Genomic DNA, 7,318 nt, shown 5'->3' on the forward strand with positions numbered 1-7,318 from the left:
GTACCCTCAAGTCATAGCTGACTAATGGTGACCCCTGATGGGGTTTTCATGGCAAGAGACTAACAGAGGTGGTTTGCCATTGCCTGCCTCTGCACCCTGGTCTTCGTTGCAGGTCTCCCATCCAATTACTAACCAAGACCGACCCTGCTTAGCTTCTGAGGTCTGACGAGATCAGGCTCACCTGGGGCATCCATATATAAGCATACATATTTTACCTAAGTTGACATTCAAAACAAAACCAAAAAAATGAGTCAACAGCCAAACAAGAAGGGACTGCTGATGCTCAAAAGCTCATACCCTGAAAATCTTATTGGTCTTTATGGTGCCACCGGACTCAAATGCTGCAGCCAAACACAAGGAAACACTCATAAGCCATAATGCCAAGTAGCCCCCACAGTGTTAGATTCCTGTTGACTCATGGTTGACTTTTAGTGTGGTATGCAGATTTGAGTCCAGGATGATTCAAGTTCAAACTCCCACTTAGACACAAAGCTCATTTTGTGATCCTGGGTCATTCAGTCTTACCTACCTCACTGGGTTGTTGTGAGGATAAAAGAACGAGCCAGGTATGCCACTTGGTGATCCTTAGAAAAAAATCAGGGTGAGAGCCAGTTTGGTGTAGTGGTTAAGAGCGCAGAACTCTAATCTGGAGAACCGGGTTTGATTCCTCACTCCTCTGCTTGAAGTCAGCTAGGTGTCCTTGGGTCAGTCACAGCTTCTAGGAGCTCTCTCAGCCCCACCCACCTCACAGGATGATTATTGTTGTGGGAATAATAATGGCATACTTTGTAAACCACTCTGAGTGGGCATTAAGTTGTCCTGAAGGGTGGTATATAAATCGAATGTTGTTGTTGTTGTTATAGATTAGCTGTAGTTTGGGAAGATCTCCAGGCATCACCATGAGGTTGGCAACCCTAGTTGATTGCAGCTGTGCTGTTGAAGGTGGTTCCTTGCAAATTATTTGTAGTAACTTGCTATAACCTTTCTCTGCTCAGCTCTTCCCCCATATATGAGGTCCTGTGGAAAAATTCAGTTGTGTGAGGGGACCTGGCAACTCTAGCTGTAGGGACTAGTCATTTCAGTCTTAGTCCATCTACACAGGCTCTCAGTTTGTTTCCAGGCACAATGTAAGATGCTGGTGCTGCCATTTCAAGCCCTATAAGGCTTGGGACCAGCGTATCTGAAGGACCACCTACTCCCTTATGAACCAACCCAACCGCTATGGTCATCTTTAGAGGCTGTGCCTCATGAGTGCTCTCCTTCTGAGATCAGGCAGGTGGCAACCTTGAGAGAGCCTTGTCAGTGGTGGCCCCAAAACTGTCTCCCCAGGGAGAGCCATCTGTCCTTTTCTATTGCCCTCTTCCATTAATGGGTAAAGAGTTTTTGTTTTGTTTTGTTTGGTGTTGCCTCAGTGTTCCCTCCTTTCTTCCCTGTTTTCAATTGTTGTTTTTATGTATGTGTATTTTATTGTATTGTATGTGTGTTTTAACTTGGTTTGAATGGTGTGTTTTTGTTTGCATTTAATGGTTTTTAAAAAATGTTGTTATAAACATTGGTTTTTTAATCTGATAACTGGGTTGGTGGCCCTGATGAGGGCAGAAAGGGAGGGTATAAATGAAAGCGAGTGTTGCCCTCCTGACATCTGAAAAAGCAGAAGAAGCTGGGGTGCTTATTTTAGAGGTGGTATCCCTCCATTTGGGATGCATCCCCCCTTCTGTTGGACGGCTGCTCTGCTCTCTTTACCCTCTCCCAGCTCTCTCACTGCTTTCATTGGGAAGTGTGAACATCATTTAGAGGAGCTTTAAGTAAGGAGCAGATGATCAAACCTCCACTGCCAAGAACTCTTCCTTTGTGATTAATTTGTTGGCCTTCTGCCTGGCAGTTTAGAGAAAATTCTGGTACATACTGTTGCTAATGCAGAAGACTTCAAACTCAGCTTCGTTGCCACCAAAAACTAAGACTGAAGTCTTAACCCAAATGCCATTTATTGCTACAGAAGGCAGCAAGGGATGCATTGGAGGGGTGAGGGCTTTTTTTCTGGGAAAAGAGGTGGTGGAACTCAAGACCGCACAATGACGTCACTTTGGGTCAGCTGGAACAAGGGGGGAGTTTTTTAAAGTTTAAATTGCCCTCAGTGAAAATGGTCACATGGCCGGTGGCCCTACCCCCTGATCTCCAAACCACCGGCCATGTGACCATATTTAAGAGGTGCCAGAACTCTGTTCCACTGTGTTCCCACTGAAAAAAAGCCCTGGGAGTGGTTGAGAACGTCGTCGTCCTTGCTGTTCTTCAAATCAGACTCTCCCCTAAAAGGCCAAGTCATTTACGTTATATCATCCATAACAGAGAGAGTTATATTTACGTCTAGGAGATCCAGGTTCAGCTCCTACCTCTGCCATTAATTTTAATGGATGGCCCACACTGGCTGACTAGACACCTCCTGGAACCCCTATAAGCAAGGCACGGAAGCCCCCGTCTCACTCTTTTGCTGCCCCCCCCCCAGCAATTGGTATGCACAGGCACTGCCTCTGAACATGGAGATTCTATTTAGCCATCATACCCACTACCCGTTGATTGGCAAATTTGTCTAATCCTTTCTTAAAGCCATCTACGCTAGCAGCCATTGCTACATCCCGAGGCAGTGAGTTCCACGGATGAATTTTGCATTGTGTGACAAAGCAGCTCTTAACTCACAATTCATGCACAGATACACACCATCCAGTAGAAAACAAACAAAAGAAGTATAGCTTAAATATTTTTAGAAACATTACAGTAACTAAATCAACAGCTCATCAATATGAACTATGAATTTCCAGGTAAATCCTCATTTCATATAACAGATCAATTTAAGAATATCATCTTAAAAGGCCCATTAAAATGATAAGGCTATAATCTTGTTTGCTAAAAATTCAAGGTGATCAGTTGCAGGGGACCATGAAGAATACTGTAAATACTTTGAGGGGGAGGGGAGAGAACAATTTTAAATGAGATTTCCAAACATTTCAAATGCTTAATTTAATACTGTTTAATAGAAGGATTCAAATGCCATATCCCCCAAAAAGAAGAGAATAGTTAGAGTATGTATTATTTATACTGCCATTCATGTGAATGAATGGCACTTTACAGAGCAGAAGATAGATTCTTGCCTTGAATAGCTTACAGTCCAAAATGGGAACAAAGAAGCAGGGCCAGCATAGGGGTGGGGGGAGCGTCTATTGAGGCCCCCCCCCCACACACACACACAAGCTAGAAGTGCTTGGCCCATTCAATCTTACTAGGAATGAGAGATCACCCCAAGAGACCCTGGCAACATCAGTGGAGCTTCTGGGAAATGGGCAGTTTCTAGGTTTGCAAATCTGGACTAGAAATAATAATAATAATAACATTCTATTTACATAATAACATTCTATTTATATACCGCCCTTCAGGGCAACTTAATGCCCACTCAGAGTGGTTTACAAAGTGTTATTATTACCCCACAACAATCACCCTGTGAGGTGGGTGGGGCTGAGAGAGCTCCAGAGAACTGTGACTTGCCCAAGGTCACCCAGCTAGCTTCGTGGAGGAGTGGGGAATCAAACCCGGCTCTCCAGATTAGAGTCCCGTGCTCTTAACCACTACACCAAACTGGCTCCCCAGTTCCTGTATATTTGTGGGTAACACTTGGGAAGGTCAGGGTTGGGAGGGACTCAGTAGGGTATAATGCCACAGAGCCCACCCTCCAAAGCTGCCATTTTTCCAGGGTCATCTTTAATAAATCCAGGAGATTTCCAGGCCCCACCTAGGGGTTGACAACCATAGCAATTTGCCATTTGCTGCTGGGAGTAAAGTCTGGATTTGGGATTGGGTCTTTCCTGATCTTTTAAACTGATTGCTCCTTGAAGCCTACTAGTATGGACGGGGCAAAGAGGAACCTGAAAGAGCTGTGCTTTGCCCCTTCCTCCAGAAAAGTGGGTGTCTGCCTAGCCCCCTCTCCCCAAACCCTGAAAAGTGGGTGTCTGCCTAGCCCCCTCTCCCCAAACCCTGCGAGGAAGGTGACAACAATTAGGGTGCCCAACCTCCATGTGGGGCCTGGAGATCTTCCAGAACTAGAAGTGACCTCCAGGCCACAGAGATAGGGTTGCCAGCCTCCATGAGGTAGCTGGAGATCTTCTGGAATTACACCTGTTCTCTAGGTCCTAAAGATCAGTTCCCCTGGAGAAAATGGCTGCTTTTGAGGGTAGACTTTATGGTATTCTATGCTGCTGAGGTCCCTCCCCTCCCCAAACCCTGACTTTGCCCCAAAATCTGCAGGAATTTTCCAACATGGAGTTGGCAACCCTACACAGAGATCAGTTCCCATGGAGAAAACATCATACCTTACTGAGGTCCCTCCTCTGCCCAAACCCTTCCTTCTCCAGGCACCACCTCCCAATCTCCAGGAATTACCCAACTCAGAGTTGGCATAGTCCTAACAAGAATTTATTCAGATATATTTATACTCCTCTGTCCCCCCCCACCCCAAAGCAGCTAACATCATCATTCTGCCCTTCTCCAGTTTATCCTCACCACAACAAAATGGCTGTGAATGAGTCCAAGATTGCTCGGCGAGCATTAGGGATAAATGGAGGGTTCAGACCTGGGTCTCCTAGATCCAGTCTGACAAACCACTATGCCGGAAAAACAGAAAAATCAATGGAAAGAGATGCAAACATTCATGTTCTGCATTCTCAGGTTTACAGTGCAACCTTAAACAATTACATCATTCAAAGTCTATTGATTGCAATCGATTTAGAAGGGAACAACTCTGTTAAGGATTGCATTTATAGTTGTGGTAAGAGGGACCAAGAAGTTTTTTAAAAAATTTACTTCATTTATACCCCGCTTTTCTGCCCAATGGGGACCAACACAGCTTACATCGTTCTCCTCCATTTTTCCTCACAACAATCCAGCGAGGTAGGTTAGGCTGAGTGAGTATAGCTGGCCCACAGTCACTCAGCAAGCTTCTCTGGCCAAAGTTCCACCAGAGGGTTTTATGGAGAAAAGCATGATTTGAATTAGCGGCATTTATTTATTTATTTGATTTTTAGCCCACAAGCGGGCTCAGAGTGGGTTACAATAATGTAATTAGTACAAGGATTAAAACATTTAAATACGTTAAAACCAAAACAACAGTCATCTTCTCAACAAGTCATTCATCTTGATTTACAGCTGGTTTGCCCTTGTAAAATTACTCTAAAATGTAGAATTCCCTACTGAAGGTATGGCTTTATAATTCCAGATAGGGTTTTCCATCAGCCAAGAAACTAATTACAAACGCTTGGAGAACTCAGTGCTTCAGGGTAATGCATCTGCTGGCATCTGTCTTCAGAATAAGACTTGAAATGCATAGCAAAAGCTTCTTCTCATATTATTAACCATTTCTATAGCACGCTGGATGTGCAATACCTTACAAACGGGTCCTTTTGTAGAAAAAGAGCTGGAGGAACTGATTAGCACAACTCATTAGCACAACGCATTAGCATATGCCATGCCTCTTGCCATCACCGCAAGTGTGCCATTAGTATAACTGATTTGCATATGCCACACCCCTTGACATCACCTATTCTGGCTGTTTTGGACCCAATCCTGGCCATTCAGGGCCGAAATTGGGCCCAAAATGGCAAAAAGGGGCTGAAAATGGCTGAAATGGGACCCAAAATGGTCAGAATTGGGCTGCTGCTGAGTGGGAGAGTGATCCACCACCCATCAGAGGCCCGCTCCGGGCTGTTTTGGCCCCAATCCAGGCTGAAACAGACCCAAAATGGCCGAGAATCAGGTGGGCGGGGCTACCTGACATGTGACCTCTTTGAGAAACTGTCGGAACTGCGTTCCTGTGTGTTCCCCCTCGAAATGAGCCCTGCTTACAAATCTGATCATTTTTCTGTCCCCATGTTAACACAATTTTGTCCTCACATTTTTATTCCTCTCAGGAATTCAGGGAGGTATATGTAGATAGAAGGATCCCATTTTCTCCTTCCCACAATCACTCTGTGACTGAGAAGCAGGTCAAGTTGAGAATGACTAGCCCAGTCTAGGGCTGCCAGTAGACTTGCCAGCCTCCAGGTGATGGCTGGAGATCTCCCAGAATTACAACTGATCTCCAGGCAACAGAGATTAGTTCCCCTGGAGAAAATGGCTGCAACCCACTGGCTGCAACCCACTGAGTTCCACCACCTCTTTTCCCAGAAAAAAAGCCCTGGGCAGAACAAGTGCTGCATTCTGCAAGTTAAGCCAATGATATATTTATTTGTCTGTTGTTGAGCCACAAAATTTTAATGTTATGCTGTGATAAATTCTGGTGTCAAATCTTTATCCCCCCGCCAAAGGATTATATAAGCACCTGGATCTTTTTGCCAGCTGAGGACACAGTGACATTGACAGTGGGAAGGAAGTGAGGGCTGCTCAAACGAACATTCGCCTCCAGGGCCTCTTGGAATCTGGAAAAAAAGGTTATTGCCCCTTTCATTCACATCTGTCATTCTTTTTGTATTTGAACAACGCTTTCAAATCCGGTTATGCACTCTATATTTTGCATAGGTTAGCCCAGCTCACAGGGACCCTGTGTCAGGAGAGCAAGACAAACACAATTGAGACTTCAGTGTTTGGCTAGGAACAATTTATTCCACTCACTCCCAACTGTCGGAAACATCCTGAACAAAACAGTGGTGCATGCTAAGAGTAACCAAGCATTGAGCTCGCTCACTCCTGGGTCCTTTAAATGATGGCGCAGCAACGGCTACTGCAGAAAGCACTGTGCATGTTAATAAACCAGGATGTTGTAAAACAAAAGTGCAGTAATGCCAGTGTGAAGTATCCTGCTATAGTGCACTTCTGCTGCTGAAAAACACAGCACTATACACACCACCTTTTTTTGCCTGTACCATACAGATGATGTGATCGCCTTTCGACACACCCCTTCCTACAAACACAACAGCCAGCTTCTCCCAAACTTTCCAGTCGAGGAGCAGCATTTTACCCCAATTTATATTCACATGGAATAATTGTAATAATAATTTAGCATCAATGTAACATGTTTAGGAATGAATAAGGTGAACTTCTCTATGGTACAACGCCAACAAACAGTGCCAGAAAGGATCTATAATGATGACCACACACATACTGACTGGGGCATAGCAGTAGCTTTCCTTTCTTCAACTGCTGCTGCTGCTGTATTTGAACATCCGCCAAGTTCGCTCGTGTCAAAAGAAACGGATTGCAGAAACAATGCAGTCATTGTACACCAAATTACAAAAAGAATAGCGAGGGAAAAGATCAGTGTTGCTGAGCAATAAAAATC

The sequence above is a fragment of the Eublepharis macularius genome, chromosome 13 (genome assembly GCF_028583425.1).
Source record: "Eublepharis macularius isolate TG4126 chromosome 13, MPM_Emac_v1.0, whole genome shotgun sequence".
Classification (NCBI taxonomy): Eukaryota; Metazoa; Chordata; class Lepidosauria; order Squamata; family Eublepharidae; genus Eublepharis; species Eublepharis macularius.